This window comes from Anser brachyrhynchus (genome assembly GCF_964034855.1).
Source record: "Anser brachyrhynchus genome assembly, chromosome: 10".
Taxonomy (NCBI): domain Eukaryota; kingdom Metazoa; phylum Chordata; class Aves; order Anseriformes; family Anatidae; genus Anser; species Anser brachyrhynchus.
The window spans coordinates 22,370,632-22,394,829 of record NC_137705.1 but is presented as its reverse complement, the minus strand read 5'-3'; the positions used below and the strand labels follow the sequence as shown (position 1 = coordinate 22,394,829).

At 57.4% G+C, this 24,198-nt stretch overlaps 1 long non-coding RNA gene across 1 annotated transcript in view; it reads left to right on the top strand.

Moving 5' to 3' along the window:
• LOC308200502 overlaps positions 1–23,975 on the top strand; it is a 208,134-nt gene extending 184,159 nt beyond the window's left edge. Inside the window, exon 4 of the long non-coding RNA XR_013955631.1 lies at positions 20,628–23,975. This is a non-coding gene — a long non-coding RNA (uncharacterized lncRNA). The remainder of the gene's footprint in view (positions 1–20,627) is intronic.
• The last annotated feature ends 223 nt before the right edge of the window (positions 23,976–24,198 follow it).

The window sequence follows — 24,198 nt, the reverse complement described above, 5'->3', positions numbered from 1 at the left end:
AGATTGCACTGACACCACTGGGGATGCACTGCAGTGAGTCCATAGAGTGCAGTGGCACCTTGGGGATGCAGTACACTGAGTCCAGAGAGTGCACTGGCACCACTGGTGATGCAGTGCAGTGAGTCCAGAGAGTGCACTGCCACCACTGGGGATGCACTGCAGTGAGTCCAGAGAGTGCACTGGAACCACTGGGGATGCAGTGCAGTGAGTCCAGAGAGTGCACTGGCACCACTGTGGATGCACTGCAGTGAGTCCAGAGAGTACACTGGCACTACTGGGGATGCAGTGCAGTGAGTCCAGAGAGTGCACTGGCACCACTGGGGATGCACTGCAGTGAGTCCAGAGAGTGCACTGGAACCACTGGGGATGCGGTGCAGTGAGTCCAGAGAGTGCAATGGCACCATTGGGGATGCGGTGCAGTGAGTCCAGAGAGTGTAGTGGCACCACTGGGGATGCAGTGCAGTGAGTCCAGAGAGTGCACTGGCAGCACAGGGGATTCACTGCAGTAAGTCCAGAGAGTGCACTGGCACCAGTGGAGTGCAGTTCATTGAGTCCAGAGAGTACACTGGCACCACTGGTGATGCACTGCAGTGAGTCCAGAGAGTTCACTGGCACCACTGGGGATGCAGTGCAGTGAGTCCAGAGAGTGCACTGGCACCACTGGGGATGCACTGCAGTGAGTCCAGAGAGTGCACTTGCAACACTGGGGATGCGGTGCAGTGAGTCCAGAGAGTGCACAGGCACCACTGGGGATGCAGTGCAGTGACTCCAGAGAGTGCACTGGCACCACTTGGGATGCAGTGCAGTGAGTCCAGAGAGTACACTGGCACCACTGGGGATGCAGTGCAGTGAGTCCAGAGAGTGCACTGGCACCACTGGGGATGCACTGCAGTGAGTCCAGAGAGTACACTGGCACCACTGGGGATGCAGTGCAGTGAGTCCAGAGAGTGCACTGGCACCACTGGGGATGCACTGCAGTGACTCCAGAGAGTGCACTGGCACCACTGGTGATGCAGTGCAGTGAGTCCAGAGAGTGCACTGGCACCACTGGGGATGCAGTGCAGTGAGTCCAGAAAGGGCACTGGCACCACTGGGGATGCACTGCAGTGAGTCCAGAGAGTGCACTGGCACCACCGGGGATGCACTGCAGTGAGTCCAGAGAGTGCACTGGCACCACCGGGGATGCAGTGCAGTGAGTCCAGAGAGTGCACTTGCAACACTGGGGATGCGGTGCAGTGAGTCCAGAGAGTGCACTGGCACCACTAGGGATGCAGTGCAGTGAGTCCAGAGAGTGCACCGTCAGCAGTGGGGATGCAGTGCAGTGAGTCCAGAGAGTGCACTGGCACCACTGAGGATGCAGTGCAGTGAGTCCAGAGAGTGCACTGACACCACTGGGGATGCACTGCAGTGAGTCCATAGAGTGCACTGGCACCACTGGGGATGCAGTGCAGTGAGTCCAGAGAGTGCACTGGCACCTTGGGGATGCAGTGCAGTGAGTCCAGAGAGTGCACTGGCACCACTGGGTATGCACAGCAGTGAGTCTAGAGAGTGCACTGGCACCACTGGGGATGCACTGCAGTGAGTCCAGAGAGTGCACGGGCACCACTGGGGATGCACTGCAGTGAGTCCAGAGAGTGCACTGGCACCACTGGGGATGCAGTGCAGTGAGCCCAGAGAGTGCACTGGCACCACTGAGGATGCAGTGCAGTGAGTCCAGAGAGTGCACTGACACCACTGGGGATGCACTGCAGTGAGTCCATAGAGTGCACTGGCACCTCCGGGGATGCACTGCAGTGAGTCCAGAGAGTGCACTGGCACCACTGGGAATGCAGTGCAGTGAGTCCAGAGAGTGCGCTGGCACCACTGAGGATGAAGTGCAGTGAGTCCAGAGAGTGCACTGACACCACTGGGGATGCACTGCAGTGAGTCCATAGAGTGCACTGGCACCACTGGGAATGCAGTGCAGTGAGTCCAGAGAGGGCACTGGCACCACTGGTGATGCACTGCAGTGAGTCCAGAGAGTGCACTGGCACCACTGGGGATGCAGTGCAGTGAGTCCAGAGAGTGCACTGGCACCACTGGGGATGCAGTGCAGTGAGTCCAGAGAGTGCACTGGCACCACCGGGGATGCAGTGCAGTGAGTCCAGAGAGTGCACTGGCACCACCGGGGATGCAGTGCAGTGAGTCCAGAGAGTGCACTTGCAACACTGTGGATGCGGTGCAGTGAGTCCAGAGAGTGCACTGGCACCACTAGGGATGCAGTGCAGTGAGTCCAGAGAGTGCACCGTCAGCAGTGGGGATGCAGTGCAGTGAGTCCAGAGAGTGCACTGGCACCACTGTGGATGCAGTGCAGTGAGTCCAGAGAGTGCACTGACACCACTGGGGATGCACTGCAGTGAGTCCATAGAGTGCACTGGCACCACTGGGGATGCAGTGCAGTGAGTCCAGAGAGTGCACTGGCACCTTGGGGATGCAGTGCAGTGAGTCCAGAGAGTGCACTGGCACCACTGGGGATGCAGTGCAGTGAGTCCAGAGAGTGCACTGGCACCACTGGGGATGCAGTGCAGTGAGTCCAGAGAGTGCACGGGCACCACTGGGGATGCACTGCAGTGAGTCCAGAGAGTGCACTGGCACCACTGGGGATGCAGTGCAGTGAGCCCAGAGAGTGCACTGGCACCACTGAGGATGCAGTGCAGTGAGTCCAGAGAGTGCACTGACACCACTGGGGATGCACTGCAGTGAGTCCATAGAGTGCACTGGCACCACCGGGGATGCACTGCAGTGAGTCCAGAGAGTGCACTGGCACCACTGGGAATGCAGTGCAGTGAGTCCAGAGAGTGCGCTGGCACCACTGAGGATGAAGTGCAGTGAGTCCAGAGAGTGCACTGACACCACTGGGGATGCACTGCAGTGAGTCCATAGAGTGCACTGGCACCACTGGGAATGCAGTGCAGTGAGTCCAGAGAGGGCACTGGCACCACTGGGGATGCACTGCAGTGAGTGCAGAGAGTGCACTGGCACCACTGGGGATGCAGTGCAGTGAGTCCAGAGAGTGCACTGGCACCACTGGGGATGCACTGCAGTGAGTCCAGAGAGTGCACTGGCACCACTGGGGATGCAGTGCAGTGAGTCCAGAGAGTGCACTGTCAGCAGTGGGGATGCAGTGCAGTGAGTCCAGAGAGTGCACTGTCAGCAGTGGGGATGCAGTGCAGTGAGTCCAGAGAGTGCACTGGCACCACTGAGGATTCAGTGCAGTGAGTCCAGAGAGTGCACTGACACCACTGGGGATGCACTGCAGTGAGTCCATAGAGTGCACTGGCACCACTGGGGATGCAGTGCAGTGAGTCCAGAGAGTGCACTGGCACCACTGGGGATGCAGTGCAGTGAGTCCAGAGAGTGCACTGGCACCACTGGGGATGCAGTGCAGTGAGTCCAGAGAGTGCACTGGCACCTTGGGAATGCAGTACACTGAGTCCAGAGAGTGCACTGGCACCACTGGTGATGCAGTGCAGTGAGCCCAGAGAGTGCACTGGCACCCCTGGGGATGCACTGCAGTGAGTCCAGAGAGTGCACTGGCACCACTGGGGATGCAGTGCAGTGAGTCCAGAGAGTGCACTGGCACCACTGTGGATGCAGTGCAGTGAGTCCAGAGAGTGCACTGGCACTACTGGGGATGCAGTGCAGTGAGTCCAGAGAGTGCACTGGCACCACTGGGGATGCACTGCAGTGAGTCCAGAGAGTGCACTGGCACCACTGGGGATGCAGTGCAGTGAGTCCAGAGAGTGCGCTGGCACCACTGGGGATGCAGTGCAGTGAGTCCAGAGAGGGTACTGGCACCACTGGTGATGCACTGCAGTGAGTCCATAGAGTGCACTGGCACCACTGGGGATGCAGTGCAGTGAGTCCAGAGAGTGCACTGGCACCACTGGGGATGCACTGCAGTGAGTGCAGAGAGTACACTGGCACCACTGGGGATGCAGTACAGTGAGTCCACAGAGTGCACTGGCACCACTGGGGATGCAGTGCAGTGAGTCCAGAGAGGGCACTGGCACCACTGGGGATGCACTGCAGTGAGTCCAGAGAGTGCACTGGCACCTTGGGGATGCAGTGCAGTGAGTCCAGAGAGTGCACTGACACCACTGGGGATGCACTGCAGTGAGTCCAGAGAGCGCACTGGCACCACAGGGGATGCACTGCAGTGAGTCCAGAGAGCGCACTGGCTCCACTGGGGATGCAGTTCAGTGCCTCCAGAGAGTGCACTGGCACCACTGGGGATGCAGTGCAGTGAGTCCGGAGAGTGCACTGGCACCTTGGGTATGCAGTGCAGTGAGTCCAGAGAGTGCACTGGCACCACTGGGTATGCACTGCAGTGAGTCCAGAGAGTGCACTGGCACCACTGGGGATGCAGTACACTGAGTCCAGAGAGTGCACTGGCACCACTGGGAATGCACTGCAGTAAGTCCAGAGAGTGCACTGGCACCACTGGGGATGCAGTACACTGAGTCCACAGAGTGCACTGGCACCACTGGGAATGCACTGCAGTGAGTCCAGAGAGTGCACTGGCACCACTGGGGATTCAGTGCAGTGACTCTAGAGAGTGCACTGGCACCACTGGGGATGCAGTGCCGTGAGTCCATAGAGTGCAGTGGCACCACTGGGGATGCAGTGCAGTGAGTCCAGAGAGTGCACTGGCACCACTGGGGATGCAGTGCAGTGAGTCCAGAGAGTGCACTGGCACAACTGGGGATGCACTGCAGTGAGTCCAGAGAGTGCACTGGCACCACTGTGGATGCAGTGCAGTGAGTCCAGAGAGGGCACTGGCACCACTGGGGATGCACTGCAGTGAGTCCAGAGAGTGCACAGGCACCACTGGGGATGCAGTGCAGTGAGTCGAGAGAGTGCACTGGCACCACTGGGGATGCACTGCAGTGAGTGCAGAGAGTGCACTGGCACCACTGGGGATGCAGTACAGTGAGTCCAGAGAGTGCACTGGCACCACTGGGGATGCAGTGCAGTGACTCCAGAGAGTGCACTGTCAGCACTGGGGATGCAGTGCAGTGAGTCCAGAGAGTGCACTGGCACCACTGGGGATGCAGTGCAGTGAGTCCAGGGAGTGCACTGGCACCACAGGGGATGCAGTGCAGTGAGTGCAGAGAGTGCACTGGCACCACTGGGGATGCAGTGCAGTGAGTGCAGAGAGTGCACTGGCACCACTGGAGATGCAGTGCAGTGAGTCCAGAGAGTGCACTGGCACCACTGGGGATGCAGTGCAGTGAGTCCAGGGAGTGCAATGGCACCACTGGGGATGCAGTGCAGTGAGTGCAGAGAGTGCACTGGCACCACTGGGGATGCAGTGCAGTGAGTGCAGAGAGTTAACTGGCACCACTGGGGATGCAGTGCAGTGAGACCAGAGAGCGCACTGACACCACAGGGGATGCACTGCAGTGAGTCCAGAGAGCGCACTGGCACCACTGGGGATGCAGTGCAGTGACTCCAGAGAGTGCACTGGCACCACTGGGGATGCAGTGCAGTGAGTCCAGGGAGTGCACTGGCACCACTGGGGATGCACTGCAGTGACTCTAGAGCGTGCACTGGCACCACTGGGGATGCAGTGCAGTGAGTCCAGAGAGTGCACTGGCACCACTGGGGATGCAGTGCAGTGAGTCCAGAGAGTGCACTGGCACCAGTGGGGATGCAGTCCAGTCAGTCCAGTGAGTGCACTGGCACCACTGGGGATGCAGTGCAGTGAGTGCAGAGAGTACACTGGCACCACCGGGGATTCACTGCAGTGAGTCCAGAGAGTGCACTGGCACCACCTGTGATGCAGTACAGTGAGTCCAGAGAGTGCACTGACACCACTGGGGATGCACTGCAGTGAGTCCAGAGAGTACACTGGCACCACTGGGGATGCAGTGCACTGAGTCCAGAGAGTGCACTGGCACCACTGGGGATGCAGTGCTGTGACCCAGAGAGCGCACTGGCACCACTGGGGATGCAGTGCAGTCAGTTCAGTGAGTGCACTGGCACCACAGGGGATGCACTTCAGTGAGTCCAGAGAGAGCACTGGCACCACTGGCGATGCACTGCAGTGAGTCCAGAGAGTGCACTGGCACCACTGGGGATGCAGTGAAGTGAGTGCAGAGAGTGCACTGGCACCACTGGGGATGCACTGCAGTGAGTCCAGAGAGTGCACTGGCACCACTGGGGATGCAGTGCAGTGAGTCCAGAGAGTGCACTCGCACCACTGGGGATGCAGTACAGTGAGTCCAGAGAGTGCACTGGCACCACTGGGGATGCACTTCAGTGACTCCAGAGAGTGCGCTGGCACCACTGGGGATGCAGTGCAGTGAGTCCAGAGATTGCACTGGCACCACTGGGGATGCAGTGCAGTGAGTCCAGAGAGTGCACTGGCACCACTGGGGATGCAGTGAAGTGAGTACAGAGAGTGCACTGGCACCACTGGGGATGCACTGCAGTGAGTCCAGAGAGTGCACTGGCACCACTGGGGATGCACTACAGTGAGTCGAGAGAGTGCACTGGCACCACTGGGGATGCTGTGCAGTGAGTCCAGAGAGTGCACTGGCACCACTGGGGATGCAGTGCAGTGAGTCCTGAGAGTGCACTGGCACCACTGGGGATGCAGTGCAGTGAGTCCAGAGAGTGCACTGACACCACTGGAGATGCAGTGCAGTGAGTCCAGAGAGTGCACTGGCACCACTGGGGATGCAGTACAGTGAGTCCAGAGAGTGCTCTGGCACCACTGGGGATGCAGTGCAGTAAGTCCACAGAGTACACTGGCACCACTGGGGATGCAGTGCAGTGAGTCCAGAGAGTGCACTGGCACCACTGGGGATGCAGTCCAGTGAGTCCATAGAGTGCACTGGCACCACTGGGGATGCAGTGCAGTGAGTCCAGAGAGTGCACTGGCACCTTGGGGATGCAGTGCAGTGAGTCCAGAGAGTGCACTGGCACCACTGGGTATGCACAGCAGTGAGTCCAGAGAGTGCACTGGCACCACTGGGGATGCAGTGCAGTGAGTCCAGAGAGTGCACGGGCACCACTGGGGATGCACTGCAGTGAGTCCAGAGAGTGCACTGGCACCACTGGGGATGCAGTGCAGTGAGCCCAGAGAGTGCACTGGCACCACTGAGGATGCAGTGCAGTGAGTCCAGAGAGTGCACTGACACCACTGGGGATGCACTGCAGTGAGTCCATAGAGTGCACTGGCACCACCGGGGATGCACTGCAGTGAGTCCAGAGAGTGCACTGGCACCACTGGGAATGCAGTGCAGTGAGTCCAGAGAGTGCGCTGGCACCACTGAGGATGAAGTGCAGTGAGTCCAGAGAGTGCACTGACACCACTGGGGATGCACTGCAGTGAGTCCATAGAGTGCACTGGCACCACTGGGAATGCAGTGCAGTGAGTCCAGAGAGGGCACTGGCACCACTGGGGATGCACTGCAGTGAGTGCAGAGAGTGCACTGGCACCACTGGGGATGCAGTGCAGTGAGTCCAGAGAGTGCACTGGCACCACTGGGGATGCACTGCAGTGAGTCCAGAGAGTGCACTGGCACCACTGGGGATGCACTGCAGTGAGTCCAGAGAGTGCACTGGCACCACTGGGGATGCAGTGCAGTGAGTCCAGAGAGTGCACTGTCAGCAGTGGGGATGCAGTGCAGTGAGTCCAGAGAGTGCACTGGCACCACTGAGGATTCAGTGCAGTGAGTCCAGAGAGTGCACTGACACCACTGGGGATGCACTGCAGTGAGTCCATAGAGTGCACTGGCACCACTGGGGATGCAGTGCAGTGAGTCCAGAGAGTGCACTGGCACCACTGGGGATGCAGTGCAGTGAGTCCAGAGAGTGCACTGGCACCACTGGGGATGCAGTGCAGTGAGTCCAGAGAGTGCACTGGCACCTTGGGAATGCAGTACACTGAGTCCAGAGAGTGCACTGGCACCACTGGTGATGCAGTGCAGTGAGCCCAGAGAGTGCACTGGCACCCCTGGGGATGCACTGCAGTGAGTCCAGAGAGTGCACTGGCACCACTGGGGATGCAGTGCAGTGAGTCCAGAGAGTGCACTGGCACCACTGTGGATGCAGTGCAGTGAGTCCAGAGAGTGCACTGGCACTACTGGGGATGCAGTGCAGTGAGTCCAGAGAGTGCACTGGCACCACTGGGGATGCACTGCAGTGAGTCCAGAGAGTGCACTGGCACCACTGGGGATGCAGTGCAGTGAGTCCAGAGAGTGCGCTGGCACCACTGGGGATGCAGTGCAGTGAGCCCAGAGAGGGTACTGGCACCACTGGTGATGCACTGCAGTGAGTCCAGAGAGTGCACTGGCACCACTGGGGATGCAGTGCAGTGAGTCCAGAGAGTGCACTGGCACCACTGGGGATGCACTGCAGTGAGTGCAGAGAGTACACTGGCACCACTGGGGATGCAGTACAGTGAGTCCACAGAGTGCACTGGCACCACTGGGGATGCAGTGCAGTGAGTCCAGAGAGGGCACTGGCACCACTGGGGATGCACTGCAGTGAGTCCAGAGAGTGCACTGGCACCTTGGGGATGCAGTGCAGTGAGTCCAGAGAGTGCACTGACACCACTGGGGATGCACTGCAGTGAGTCCAGAGAGCGCACTGGCACCACAGGGGATGCACTGCAGTGAGTCCAGAGAGCGCACTGGCTCCACTGGGGATGCAGTTCAGTGCCTCCAGAGAGTGCACTGGCACCACTGGGGATGCAGTGCAGTGAGTCCAGAGAGTGCACTGGCACCAGTGGATATGCACTTCAGTGAGTCCAGAGAGTGCACTGGCACCTTGGGGATGCAGTGCAGAGAGTCAAGAGAGTGCACTGGCACCACTGGGGATGCAGTGCAGTGAGTCCAGAGAGTGCAGTGGCACCACTGGGGATGCAGTGCAGTGACTCCAGAGAGTGCACTGGCACCACTGGGGATGCAGTGCAGTGAGTCCGGAGAGTGCACTGGCACCTTGGGTATGCAGTGCAGTGAGTCCAGAGAGTGCACTGGCACCACTGGGTATGCACTGCAGTGAGTCCAGAGAGTGCACTGGCACCACTGGGGATGCAGTACACTGAGTCCAGAGAGTGCACTGGCACCACTGGGAATGCACTGCAGTAAGTCCAGAGAGTGCACTGGCACCACTGGGGATGCAGTACACTGAGTCCACAGAGTGCACTGGCACCACTGGGAATGCACTGCAGTGAGTCCAGAGAGTGCACTGGCACCACTGGGGATTCAGTGCAGTGACTCTAGAGAGTGCACTGGCACCACTGGGGATGCAGTGCCGTGAGTCCATAGAGTGCAGTGGCACCACTGGGGATGCAGTGCAGTGAGTCCAGAGAGTGCACTGGCACCACTGGGGATGCAGTGCAGTGAGTCCAGAGAGTGCACTGGCACAACTGGGGATGCACTGCAGTGAGTCCAGAGAGTGCACTGGCACCACTGTGGATGCAGTGCAGTGAGTCCAGAGAGGGCACTGGCACCACTGGGGATGCACTGCAGTGAGTCCAGAGAGTGCACAGGCACCACTGGGGATGCAGTGCAGTGAGTCGAGAGAGTGCACTGGCACCACTGGGGATGCACTGCAGTGAGTGCAGAGAGTGCACTGGCACCACTGGGGATGCAGTACAGTGAGTCCAGAGAGTGCACTGGCACCACTGGGGATGCAGTGCAGTGACTCCAGAGAGTGCACTGTCAGCACTGGGGATGCAGTGCAGTGAGTCCAGAGAGTGCACTGGCACCACTGGGGATGCAGTGCAGTGAGTCCAGGGAGTGCACTGGCACCACAGGGGATGCAGTGCAGTGAGTGCAGAGAGTGCACTGGCACCACTGGGGATGCAGTGCAGTGAGTGCAGAGAGTGCACTGGCACCACTGGAGATGCAGTGCAGTGATTCCAGAGAGTGCACTGGCACCACTGGGGATGCAGTGCAGTGAGTCCAGGGAGTGCAATGGCACCACTGGGGATGCAGTGCAGTGAGTGCAGAGAGTGCACTGGCACCACTGGGGATGCAGTGCAGTGAGTGCAGAGAGTTAACTGGCACCACTGGGGATGCAGTGCAGTGAGACCAGAGAGCGCACTGACACCACAGGGGATGCACTGCAGTGAGTCCAGAGAGCGCACTGGCACCACTGGGGATGCAGTGCAGTGACTCCAGAGAGTGCACTGGCACCACTGGGGATGCAGTGCAGTGAGTCCAGGGAGTGCACTGGCACCACTGGGGATGCACTGCAGTGACTCTAGAGCGTGCACTGGCACCACTGGGGATGCAGTGCAGTGAGTCCAGAGAGTGCACTGGCACCACTGGGGATGCAGTGCAGTGAGTCCAGAGAGTGCACTGGCACCAGTGGGGATGCAGTCCAGTCAGTCCAGTGAGTGCACTGGCACCACTGGGGATGCAGTGCAGTGAGTGCAGAGAGTACACTGGCACCACCGGGGATTCACTGCAGTGAGTCCAGAGAGTGCACTGGCACCACCTGTGATGCAGTACAGTGAGTCCAGAGAGTGCACTGACACCACTGGGGATGCACTGCAGTGAGTCCAGAGAGTACACTGGCACCACTGGGGATGCAGTGCACTGAGTCCAGAGAGTGCACTGGCACCACTGGGGATGCAGTGCTGTGACCCAGAGAGCGCACTGGCACCACTGGGGATGCAGTGCAGTCAGTTCAGTGAGTGCACTGGCACCACAGGGGATGCACTTCAGTGAGTCCAGAGAGAGCACTGGCACCACTGGCGATGCACTGCAGTGAGTCCAGAGAGTGCACTGGCACCACTGGGGATGCAGTGAAGTGAGTGCAGAGAGTGCACTGGCACCACTGGGGATGCACTGCAGTGAGTCCAGAGAGTGCACTGGCACCACTGGGGATGCAGTGCAGTGAGTCCAGAGAGTGCACTGGCAATACTGGGGATGCAGTACAGTGAGTCCAGAGAGTGCACTGGCACCACTGGGGATGCACTTCAGTGACTCCAGAGAGTGCGCTGGCACCACTGGGGATGCAGTGCAGTGAGTCCAGAGATTGCACTGGCACCACTGGGGATGCAGTGCAGTGAGTCCAGAGAGTGCACTGGCACCACTGGGGATGCAGTGAAGTGAGTACAGAGAGTGCACTGGCACCACTGGGGATGCACTGCAGTGAGTCCAGAGAGTGCACTGGCACCACTGGGGATGCACTACAGTGAGTCGAGAGAGTGCACTGGCACCACTGGGGATGCTGTGCAGTGAGTCCAGAGAGTGCACTGGCACCACTGGGGATGCAGTGCAGTGAGTCCTGAGAGTGCACTGGCACCACTGGGGATGCAGTGCAGTGAGTCCAGAGAGTGCACTGACACCACTGGAGATGCAGTGCAGTGAGTCCAGAGAGTGCACTGGCACCACTGGGGATGCAGTACAGTGAGTCCAGAGAGTGCTCTGGCACCACTGGGGATGCAGTGCAGTAAGTCCACAGAGTACACTGGCACCACTGGGGATGCAGTGCAGTGAGTCCAGAGAGTGCACTGGCACCACTGGGGATGCAGTCCAGTGAGTCCAGTGCGTGCACTGGCACCAATGGGGATGCAGTGCAGTGAGTGCAGAGAGTACACTGGCACCACCGGGGATTCACTGCAGTGAGTCCAGAGAGTGCACTGGCACCACCTGTGATGCAGTACAGTGAGTCCAGTGAGTGCACTGGCACCACTGGGGATGCAGTGCTGTGACTCCAGAGAGCGCACTGGCACCACTGGGGATGCAGTGCAGTCAGTTCAGTGAGTGCACTGGCACCACTGGGGATGCATTTCAGTGAGTCCAGAGAGAGCACTGGCACCACTGGCGATGCACTGCAGTGAGTCCAGAGAGTGCACTGGCACCACTGGGGATGCACTTCAGTGAGTCCAGAGAGTGCAGTGGCACCACTGGGGATGCAGTGCGGTGAGTCCAGAGAGTGCACTGGCACCACTGGGGATGCAATGCAGTGAGTCCAGAGAGTGCACTGGCACCAGTGGGGATGCAGTACAGTGAGTCCACAGAGTGCACTGGCACCACTGGGGATGCACTTCAGTGACTCCAGAGAGTGCACTGGCACCACTGGGGATGCACTGCATTGAGTGCAGAGAGTGCACTGTCACTACTGGGGATGCAGTGCAGTGAGTCCAGAGAGTGCACTGGCACCACTGGGGATGCACTGCAGTGAGTCCAGAGATTGCACTGGCACCACTGGGGATGCAGTCCAATGAGTCCAGAGAGTGCACTTGCACCACGGGGGATGTAGTGCAGGAGTCCAGAGAGTGCACTGGCACCACTGGGGATGCAGTGCAGTGAGACCAGAGAGTGCACTGGCACCACTGGGGATGCAGTGCAGTGAGTCCAGGGAGTGCACTGGCACCACTGGTGATGCAGTACAGTGAGTCCAGTGAGTGCACTGGCAGCAGTGGGGATGCAGTGCAGTGAGTCCAGAGAGTGCACAGTCACTACTGGGGATGTAGTGCAGTGAGTCCAGAGAGTGCACTGGCCCCACTGGGGATGCAGTGCAGTGAGTGCAGAGGGTGCACTGGCACCACTGGGGATGCAGTGCAGTGATTCCAGAGAGTGCACTGGCAGCACTGGGGATGCACGGCAGTGAGTCCAGAGAGTGCACTGGCACCACGGGGGATGCACTGCAGTGAGTCCTGAGATTGCACTGGCACCACTGGGGATGCACTGCAGTGAGTCCAGAGAGAGCACTGGCACCAATGGGGATGCAGTGCAGTGAGTCCAGAGAGTGCACTGGCACCACTGGGGATGCAGTGCCGTGAGTCCATAGAGTGCAGTGGCACCACTGGGGATGCAGTGCAGTGAGTCCAGAGAGTGCACTGGCACCACTGGGGATGCAGTGCAGTGAGTCCAGAGAGTGCACTGGCACAACTGGGGATGCACTGCAGTGAGTCCAGAGAGTGCACTGGCACCACTGTGGATGCAGTGCAGTGAGTGCAGAGAGTACACTGGCACCACTGGGGATGCACTGCAGTGAGTCCAGAGAGTGCACAGGCACCACTGGGGATGCAGTGCAGTGAGTCGAGAGAGTGCACTGGCACCACTGGGGATGCACTGCAGTGAGTGCAGAGAGTGCACTGGCACCACTGGGGATGCAGTACAGTGAGTCCAGAGAGTGCACTGGCACCACTGGGGATGCAGTGCAGTGACTCCAGAGAGTGCACTGTCAGCACTGGGGATGCAGTGCAGTGAGTCCAGAGAGTGCACTGGCACCACTGGGGATGCAGTGCAGTGAGTCCAGGGAGTGCACTGGCACCACAGGGGATGCAGTGCAGTGAGTGCAGAGAGTGCACTGGCACCACTGGGGATGCAGTGCAGTGAGTGCAGAGAGTGCACTGGCACCACTGGAGATGCAGTGCAGTGAGTCCAGAGAGTGCACTGGCACCACTGGGGATGCAGTGCAGTGAGTCCAGGGAGTGCACTGGCACCACTGGGGATGCAGTGCAGTGAGTGCAGAGAGTGCACTGGCACCACTGGGGATGCAGTGCAGTGAGTGCAGAGAGTTAACTGGCACCACTGGGGATGCAGTGCAGTGAGACCAGAGAGCGCACTGACACCACAGGGGATGCACTGCAGTGAGTCCAGAGAGCGCACTGGCACCACTGGGGATGCAGTGCAGTGACTCCAGAGAGTGCACTGACACCACTGGGGATGCAGTGCAGTGAGTCCAGGGAGTGCACTGGCACCACTGGGGATGCACTGCAGTGACTCTAGAGCGTGCACTGGCACCACTGGGGATGCAGTGCAGTGAGTCCAGAGAGTGCACTGGCACCACTGGGGATGCAGTGCAGTGAGTCCAGAGAGTGCACTGGCACCAGTGGGGATGCAGTCCAGTCAGTCCAGTGAGTGCACTGGCACCACTGGGGATGCAGTGCAGTGAGTGCAGAGAGTACACTGGCACCACCGGGGATTCACTGCAGTGAGTCCAGAGAGTGCACTGGCCCCACTGGGGATGCAGTGCAGTGAGTGCAGAGGGTGCACTGGCACCACTGGGGATGCAGTGCAGTGATTCCAGAGAGTGCACTGGCAGCACTGGGGATGCACGGCAGTGAGTCCAGAGAGTGCACTGGCACCACTGGGGATGCAGTGCTGTGACCCAGAGAGCGCACTGGCACCACTGGGGATGCAGTGCAGTCAGTTCAGTGAGTGCACTGGCACCACAGGGGATGCACTTCAGTGAGTCCAGAGAGAGCACTGGCACCACTGGCGATGCACTGCAGTGAGTCCAGAGAGTGCACTGGCACCACTGGGGATGCAGTGAAGTGAGTGCAGAGAGTGCACTGGCACCACTGGGGATGCACTGCAGTGAGTCCAGAGAGTGCACTGGCACCACTGGGGATGCAGTGCAGTGAGTCCAGAGAGTGCACTCGCACCACTGGGGATGCAGTACAGTGAGTCCAGAGAGTGCACTGGCACCACTGGGGATGCAGTGCAGTGAGTCCTGAGAGTGCACTGGCACCACTGGGGATGCAGTGCAGTGAGTCCAGAGAGTGCACTGGCACCACTGGGGATGCAGTGCAGTGAGTCCAGAGAGTGCACTGACACCACTGGAGATGCAGTGCAGTGAGTCCAGAGAGTGCACTGGCACCACTGGGGATGCAGTACAGTGAGTCCAGAGAGTGCTCTGGCACCACTGGGGATGCAGTGCAGTAAGTCCAGAGAGTACACTGGCACCACTGGGGATGCAGTGCAGTGAGTCCAGAGAGTGCACTGGCACCACTGGGGATGCAGTCCAGTGAGTCCAGTGCGTGCACTGGCACCAATGGGGATGCAGTGCAGTGAGTGCAGAGAGTACACTGGCACCACCGGGGATTCACTGCAGTGAGTCCAGAGAGTGCACTGGCACCACCTGTGATGCAGTACAGTGAGTCCAGTGAGTGCACTGGCACCACTGGGGATGCAGTGCTGTGACTCCAGAGAGCGCACTGGCACCACTGGGGATGCAGTGCAGTCAGTTCAGTGAGTGCACTGGCACCACTGGGGATGCATTTCAGTGAGTCCAGAGAGAGCACTGGCACCACTGGCGATGCACTGCAGTGAGTCCAGAGAGTGCACTGGCACCACTGGGGATGCACTTCAGTGAGTCCAGAGAGTGCAGTGGCACCACTGGGGATGCAGTGCGGTGAGTCCAGAGAGTGCACTGGCACCACTGGGGATGCAATGCAGTGAGTCCAGAGAGTGCACTGGCACCAGTGGGGATGCAGTACAGTGAGTCCACAGAGTGCACTGGCACCACTGGGGATGCACTTCAGTGACTCCAGAGAGTGCACTGGCACCACTGGGGATGCACTGCATTGAGTGCAGAGAGTGCACTGTCACTACTGGGGATGCAGTGCAGTGAGTCCAGAGAGTGCACTGGCACCACTGGGGATGCACTGCAGTGAGTCCAGAGATTGCACTGGCACCACTGGGGATGCAGTCCAATGAGTCCAGAGAGTGCACTTGCACCACGGGGGATGTAGTGCAGGAGTCCAGAGAGTGCACTGGCACCACTGGGGATGCAGTGCAGTGAGACCAGAGAGTGCACTGGCACCACTGGGGATGCAGTGCAGTGAGTCCAGGGAGTGCACTGGCACCACTGGTGATGCAGTACAGTGAGTCCAGTGAGTGCACTGGCAGCAGTGGGGATGCAGTGCAGTGAGTCCAGAGAGTGCACAGTCACTACTGGGGATGTAGTGCAGTGAGTCCAGAGAGTGCACTGGCCCCACTGGGGATGCAGTGCAGTGAGTGCAGAGGGTGCACTGGCACCACTGGGGATGCAGTGCAGTGATTCCAGAGAGTGCACTGGCAGCACTGGGGATGCACGGCAGTGAGTCCAGAGAGTGCACTGGCACCACGGGGGATGCACTGCAGTGAGTCCTGAGATTGCACTGGCACCACTGGGGATGGACTTCAGTGAGTCCAGAGAGAGCACTGGCACCAATGGGGATGCACTACAGTGAGTCCAGAGAGTGCACTGACACCACTGGGGATGCAGTGCAGTGAGTCCAGAGAGTGCACTGACACCACTGGAGATGCAGTGCAGTGAGTCCAGAGAGTGCACTGGCACCACTGGGGATGCAGTGCAGTGAGTCCAGAGAGTGCTCTGGCACCACTGGGGATGCACAGCAGTGAGTCCAGAGAGTACACTGGCACCACTGGGGATGCAGTGCAGTGAGTCCAGAGAGTGTACTGGCACCACTGGGGATGCAGTGCAGTGAGTCCAGAGAGTGCACTGGCACCACTGGGGATGCAGTCCAGTCAGTCCAGTGAGTGCACTGGCACCACTGGGGATGCAGTGCAGTGAGTGCAGAGAGTACACTGGCACCACCGGGGATTCACTGCAGTGAGTCCAGAGAGTGCACTGGCACCACTTGGGATGCAGTACAGTGAGTCCCGTGAGTGCACTGGCACCACTGGGGATGCAGTGCTGTGACTCCAGAGAGCGCACTGGCACCACTGGGGATGCAGTGCAGTCAGTTCAGTGAGTGCACTGGCACCATTGGGGATGCAATTCAGTGAGTCCAGAGAGAGCACTGGCACCACTGGCGATGCACTGCAGTGAGTCCAGAGAGTGCACTGGCACCACTGGGGATGCAGTGCAGTGAGTCCAGAGAGTGCACTGGCACCACTGGGGATGCAGTGCAGTGAGTCCAGAGAGTGCACTGGCACCACTGGGGATGCAGTGCAGTGAGTCCAGGGAGTGCACTGGCACCACTGGTGATGCAGTACAGTGAGTCCAGTGAGTGCACTGGCAGCAGCGGGAATGCAGTGCAGTGAGTCCAGAGAGTGCACTGGCACCACTGGGGATGCACTGCATTGAGTGCACAGAGTGCACTGTCACTACTGGGGATGCAGTGCAGTGACTCTAGAGAGTGCACTGGCACCACAGGGGATGCAGTGCAGTGAGTCCAGAGAGTGCACTGGCACCACAGGGGATGGAGTGCAGTGAGTCCAGAGAGTGCACTGGCACCACTGGGGATGCACTGCAGTGAGTCCAGAGATTGCACTGGCACCACTGGGGATGCAGTCCAATGAGTCCAGAGAGTGCACTTGCACCACGGGGGATGTAGTGCAGGAGTCCAGAGAGTGCACTGGCACCACTGGGGATGCAGTGCAGTGAGACCAGAGAGTGCACTGGCACCACTGGGGATGCAGTGCAGTGAGTCCAGGGAGTGCACTGGCACCACTGGTGATGCAGTACAGTGAGTCCAGTGAGTGCACTGGCAGCAGTGGGGATGCAGTGCAGTGAGTCCAGAGAGTGCACTGTCACTACTGGGGATGTAGTGCAGTGAGTCCAGAGAGTGCACTGGCCCCACTGGGGATGCAGTGCAGTGAGTGCAGAGGGTGCACTGGCACCACTGGGGATGCAGTGCAGTGATTCCAGAGAGTGCACTGGCAGCACTGGGGATGCACGGCAGTGAGTCCAGAGAGTGCACTGGCACCACGGGGGATGCACTGCAGTGAGTCCTGAGATTGCACTGGCACCACTGGGGATGGACTTCAATGAGTCCAGAGAGTGCACTGGCACCACTGGGGATGCACTACAGTAAGTCCAGAGATTGCACTGCCACCACTGGGGATGCAGTGCAGTGAGTCCAGAGAGTGCACTGCCACCACTGGGGATGCAGTGCAGTGAGTCCAGAGAGTGCACTGACACCACTGGAGATGCAGTGCAGTGAGTCCAGAGAGTGCACTGGCACCACTGGGGATGCAGTGCAGTGAGTCCAGAGAGTGCTCTGGCACCACTGGGGATGCACAGCAGTGAGTCCAGAGAGTACACTGGCACCACTGGGGATGCAGTGCAGTGAGTCCAGAGAGTGCACTGGCACCACTGGGGATGCAGTGCAGTGAGTCCAGAGAGTGCACTGGCACCACTGGGGGTGCAGTCCAGTCAGTCCAGTGAGTGCACTGGCACCACTGGGGATGCAGTGCAGTGAGTGCAGAGAGTACACTGGCACCACCGGGGATTCACTGCAGTGAGTCCAGAGAGTGCACTGGCACCACCTGTGATGCAGTACAGTGAGTCCCGTGAGTGCACTGGCACCACTGGGGATGCAGTGCTGTGACTCCAGAGAGCGCACTGGCACCACTGGGGATGCAGTGCAGTCAGTTCAGTGAGTGCACTGGCACCACTGGGGATGCAGTGCAGTGAGTCCAGAGAGAGCACTGGCACCACTGGTGATGCACTGCAGTGAGTGCAGAGAGTGCACTGGCACCACTGGGGATGCACTTCAGTGACTCCAGAGAGTGCACTGGCACCACTGGGGATGCAGTGCAGTGAGTCCAGAGAGTGCACTGGCACCACTGGTGTTGCAGTGCAGTGAGTCCAGAGAGTGCACTGGCACCACTGGGGATGCAGTGCAGTGAGTCCAGAGAGTGCACTGGCACCACTGGTGTTGCAGTGCAGTGAGTCCAGAGAGTGCACTGGCACCACTGGGGATGCAGTGCAGTGAGTCCAGAGAGTGCACTGACACCACTGGAGATGCAGTGCAGTGAGTCCATAGAGTGCACTGGCACCACTGGGGATGCAGTACAGTGAGTCCAGAGAGTGCTCTGGCACCACTGGAGATGCACTGCAGTGAGTCCAGAGAGTGCACTCGCACCATTGAGAATGCACTTCAGTGAGTCCAGAGAGTGCACTGGCACCACCGGGAATGCAGTGCAGTGAGTCCAAAGACTTCACTGGCACTACTGGGAATGCAGTGCAGTGAGTGCAGAGAGTACACTGGCACCACCGGGGATTCACTGCAGTGAGTCCAGAGAGTGCACTGGCACCACCTGTGATGCAGTACAGTGAGTCCAGTGAGTGCACTGGCACCACTGGCGATGCAGTGCTGTGACGCCAGAGAGCGCACTGGCACCACTGGGGATGCAGTGCAGTCAGTTCAGTGAGTGCACTGGCACCACTGGGGATGCACTTCAGTGAGTCCAGAGAGAGCACTGGCACCACTGGCGATGCACTTCAGTGACTCCAGAGAGTGCACTGGCACCACTGGGGATGCAGCGCAGTGAGTCCAGAGAATGCACTGGCACCACTGGGGATGCACTGCAGTGAGTCCAGAGAGTGCACTGGCACCACTGGGGATGCAGTGCAGTGAGTCCAGAGACTTCACTGGCACCACTGGGGATGTAGTGCAGTGAGTCCAGAGAGTGCACTGGCACCACTGGGGATGCAGTGCAGTGAGTCCAGAGAGTGCACTGGCACCACTGGGGATGCAGTCCAGTGAGTCCAGTGAGTGCACTGGCACCACTGGGGATGCAGTGCAGTGAGTGCAGAGAGTACACTGGCACCACCGGGGATTCACTGCAGTGAGTCCAGAGAGTGCACTGGCACCACCTGTGATGCAGTACAGTGAGTCCAGTGAGTGCACTGGCACCGCTGGGGATGTAGTGCAGTGACTCGAGAGAGTGCACTGGCACCACTGGGGATGCAGTGCAGTGAGTCCAGAGAGTACACTGGCACCACTGGTGATGCACTGCAGTGAGTCCAGAGAGTACACTGGCACCACTGTGGATGCAGTGCAGTGAGTCCAGAGAGTGCGCTGGCAGCAGTGGGGATGCAGTGCAGTGAGTGCAGAGAGTGCACTGGCACCACTGGGGATGCAGTGCAGTGAGTCCAGAGAGTGCACTGGCACCACTGGGGATGCAGTGCAGTGAGTCCAGAGAGTGCTCTGGCACCACTGGGGATGCAGTGCAGTGAGTCCAGAGAGTACACTGGCACCACTGGGGATGCAGTGCAGTGAGTCCAGAGAGTGCACTGGCACCACTGGGGATGCAGTGCAGTGAGTCCAGAGAGTACACTGGCACCACTGGTGATGCACTGCAGTGAGTCCAGAGAGTGCACTAGCACCACAGGGGATGCAGTGCAGTGAGTTCAGAGTGCGCTGGCTGCAGTGGGGATGCAGTGCAGTGAGTCCAGAGAGTGCACTGGCACCACTGGGGATGCAGTGCAGTGAGTCCAGAGAGTGCACTGGCACCACTGGGGATGCAGTGCAGTGAGTCCAGAGAGTGCTTTGGCACCACTGGGGATGCAGTGCAGTGAGTCCAGAGAGTACACTGGCACCACTGGGGATGCAGTGCAGTGAGTCCAGAGAGTGCACTGGCACCACTGGGGATGCTTTGCAGTGAGTCCAGAGAGTGCACTGGCACCACTGGGGATGCAGTCCAGTGAGTCCAGTGAGTGCACTGGCACCACTGGGGATGCTGTGCAGTGAGTCCAGAGAGTGCACTGGCACCACCGGGGATTCACTGCAGTGAGTCCAGAGAGTGCACTGGCACCACTGGGGATGCACTGCAGTGAGTCCAGAGAGTGCACTGGCACCACTGGGGATGCAGTGCTGTGACTCCGGAGAGCGCACTGGCACCACTGGGTATGCAGTGCAGTGAGTGCAGAGAGTGCACTGGCACCACTGGGGATGCACTTCAGTGAGTCCAGAGAGTGCACTGGCACCACTGGGGATGGGTTTCAAGCCAACTGCATTAACCGCTCATGCTTCTTTCTTATGAGACGTTAGTAAACCAATTACATAGCCTTGTCAAGACTAAATCACAGGTCAAAATCCTGTACATCTCATGTGGCCAACCACTCCCAACTAGGATTCCAAGAACCAGGAGGTTCGGTGAAAATAGGGCTAGTGCTATTAGAGGGGTGATTATTAGGGTAAGCCCTAAGATGTCTTTGATGGAGAAGTATGAGTGGAATGGGATTTTGTCGCAGTCTGATACGATTCCTAGTGGGTTATTTGAGCCTGATTCGTGTAGGAAGGTTAGGTGGACTAGGGTGATTCCTGCAATTAGGAAGGGCAGTAGGAAGTGGATGACGAAGAATCGGGTTAAGGTTGGATTGTCTACTGAGAATCCTCCTCAGGCTCATTCTACTAGAGTTTGCCCAATGTACGGGATGGCTGAGAATAGGTTGGTGATTACGGTGGCCCCTCAGAATGACATTCGTCCTCATGGTAGGACATACCCTACGAAGGCAGTTGCTATTAGGGTGAGTAGGAGGATTACTCCTGTGTTTCAGGTTTCTTTGTATAGGTAGGAGCCGTAGTAGAGGCCTCGTCCGATGTGTAAGTAGATGCAGATAAAGAAGAGCGAAGCACCGTTGGCGTGGAGGTTGCGGATGAGCCATCCGTACTGGACGTCTCGGCATGTGTGAGCTACTGAGGAGAAGGCGAGTGAAGTGTCTGCGGTGTAGTGTATGGCTAGTAGCAGGCCTGTTAGGATTTGTGTGGCTAAGCAGATGGCTAGAAGGGAGCCGAAGTTTCATCAGGCAGAGATGTTGGAGGGGGCTGGTAGGTCGATTAGGGAGTTGTTGATTATTTTTAGTAGGGGATGGGATTTGCGGATGTTAGGGGCCATTAGTGAGTCTGTGTGTTATTAGGATTATTACCAGGATGGAGAGGGCGAAGGATCCTAGGTAGGCCTTAATTAGCCCTGTGTGTATTGAGGTTGCGGCTTTGCTTGCGGCTACTTGTAGTTCAGCAAGGCCCTCTGGCCCTATTTTTTTGAGTCAGGAGAGGTCGATCAAGTGTAGGGCAATGTTTTGTCCCTTTTCTAGTAGGTTTTTGGAGAAGAATCGGTGTACTAGGGGGTTGAAGTACCCTAATGCAGAGGAGAAGTTTATGAGGGGGTTTGGTTTGGGGTGAGTGAGGGTGTGTGTTATGTTCGATAGTTCTAGGGCTAGGATGATTCCTAGGATTGTTATGAGGATGGCAGCGGTTTTGGTGATAAGGGGTATGGTTATTGGGGGGGTTTTGGTTGGTGTGATGAAAGAGGTAATGATTATTCCTGCTGTAATGCTGCCTAGGGCGAGTCGGGTTAGGGGGGCGGTGATTAGTGGGTTGTTTTCGTTTATTGATACTATTGGGGGGATTCGGGTTTGTCCAGCTTGGACTAGGATGGTTATGCGGATGCTGTAGGTTGCGGTGAATGCTGTGGCTATAAGGGTTAGGAGTAGGGCTCAAGTATTTAGGTATGATGTGTTTAAGCTTTCGATGATGAGGTCTTTTGAGTAGAATCCGGCTAGGAATGGGGTTCCTATCAGCGCCAGGTTTCCGATGGTTAGGCAGGAAGTAGTGACTGGGAGTATTTTCTGTAGGCCTCCTATCTTTCGGATATCTTGTTCTCCGTTTAGGTTGTGGATGATAGACCCTGAGCATAGGAATAGTATGGCTTTAAAGAAGGCATGGGTTGAGATGTGTAGGAAGGCTAGTTGTGGGAGGTTTAGTCCGATAGTGACTATTATTAGTCCTAGTTGGCTGGATGTTGAGAAAGCAATGATTTTTTTGATGTCATTTTGGGTTAGGGCGCATGTGGCAGCGAATAGGGTTGATAGAGCACCTAGGCATAGGCAGGCAGTTAGGGCTGTCTGGTTGGTGGCTAGCAGGGGGTGCATGCGGATGAGCAGGAAGATTCCGGCTACTACTATGGTACTGGAGTGCAGTAGGGCTGATACTGGGGTGGGGCCTTCTATTGCTGCGGGCAGTCATGGGTGGAGTCCAAATTGGGCGGATTTTCCTGCGGCTGCGAGGATTAATCCTATGAGGGGGAGGATTGGGGTTTGGTGGGGGTGTACGGCTTGTTGGATCTCTCAGGTGTTGAATGTTGAAGCTAGTCATGCTATGCTCAGGATCAGTCCGATGTCTCCGATTCGGTTGTAGATTACGGCTTGTAGGGCGGCGGTGTTGGCATCTGCTCGGCCTTGTCATCAGCCGATGAGAAGGAAGGACATGATTCGTACTCCTTCCCAGCCTACGAATAGGAGGAATATGTTGTTTGCGGTTGTTAGGAGGAGTATGGCGACTAGGAATGTCAGTAGGTAGGTGAAAAATTTTGTTACGTATGGCTCTGAGGCCATGTATCATATGGCGAATTGTAGGATTGATCATGTTACAAATAGGGCGATTGGAAGAAATGTTATTGAGTATTGGTCTATTTTTAGGCTCAGGGGGATTTTAAAGTTTATAATGAATTTTCACTCCCAGTGGCAGGTGACAGATTCTACTCCCGAGTAGATGAATGCGGTTGTAGGGGCTAGGCTAATTAGGAATGCGGTTTTAACAGCGCGGGTGGTGGCTTGTGGGGTGTTTTTAAAGTTTTTAAATAGAAATGGCAGGATGATTGGGGTTAGGAGGATTGTCAGCGTGAGTAGTGTGAGGGAGTTGATTAGTAGTGTGGGGTTCACTACTTTTACTTGGATTTGCACCAAGATGGGTGGTTCCTAAGACCAGTGGATTGCTGTTATCCTTTAAAAGTAAGGGGGCTGAGGTTTTAGGCTCAGATGTAAGAGTTAGCAGCTCTTGTTGGTTAAACCCTCCCCTCGGCAGGTAAGAAGGTTTGAACTTCTATTCTTAGAATCACAGTCTAATGTTTGGTTTAAACTATACTTGCATGAGGGGATTCCGGAGATCAGTTCGGGTTTGAGGATTAGGAGGAATATTGGGATAATGTGGAGCGTTATGAGCAGGTGTTCTCGCGTGGTTGAGTTTTGCATAGATGTGATGTGGGAGGGGATTGAGCCTCGTTGGGTCATTAGTAGTATGAATAAGGTGTAGGAGGCGGTTAGTAGGGTTGCGATTCCTGTTAGGATGATCGTGAAGGCAGATCAGTTGAATAAGGTGATTATAATGGTTAGCTCTGCTATGAGGTTTGTTGTTGGGGGTAAGGCTATGTTTGTTAGATTGGCCAGCAATCATCAGGTAGCTATGAGTGGTAGGAGAGGTTGTAGGCCTCGTGTGAGTAGTAGAATTCGGCTGTGCGTACGTTCATAGTTTGTGTTGGCTAGGCAGAATAGTATGGAGGAAGTTAGTCCATGGGAAATTATTAGGATCATTGCCCCTGAGAATGATCAGTGGGTTTGGATTATTCCTGCGGCGATAACTAGGCCTATGTGGCTAACGGATGAATAAGCGATTAGTGATTTTAGGTCTGTCTGTCGTAGGCAGATTGAGCTAGTCATTAGGGCGCCTCATAGGGCCAGGGTTAGGAAGGGGTAGTGCAGGAGGTTGGACAGTGGGCCCATAAATAGAGTGACTCGTATAATTCCGTATCCTCCTAGCTTTAGTAGTAGGGCGGCGAGGAGTATTGAGCCTGCGATGGGTGCTTCTACGTGGGCTTTTGGCAGTCAGAGGTGTAGGCCGTATAGTGGGGCTTTTACTATGAATGCTACGAGCAGTGCTAGACC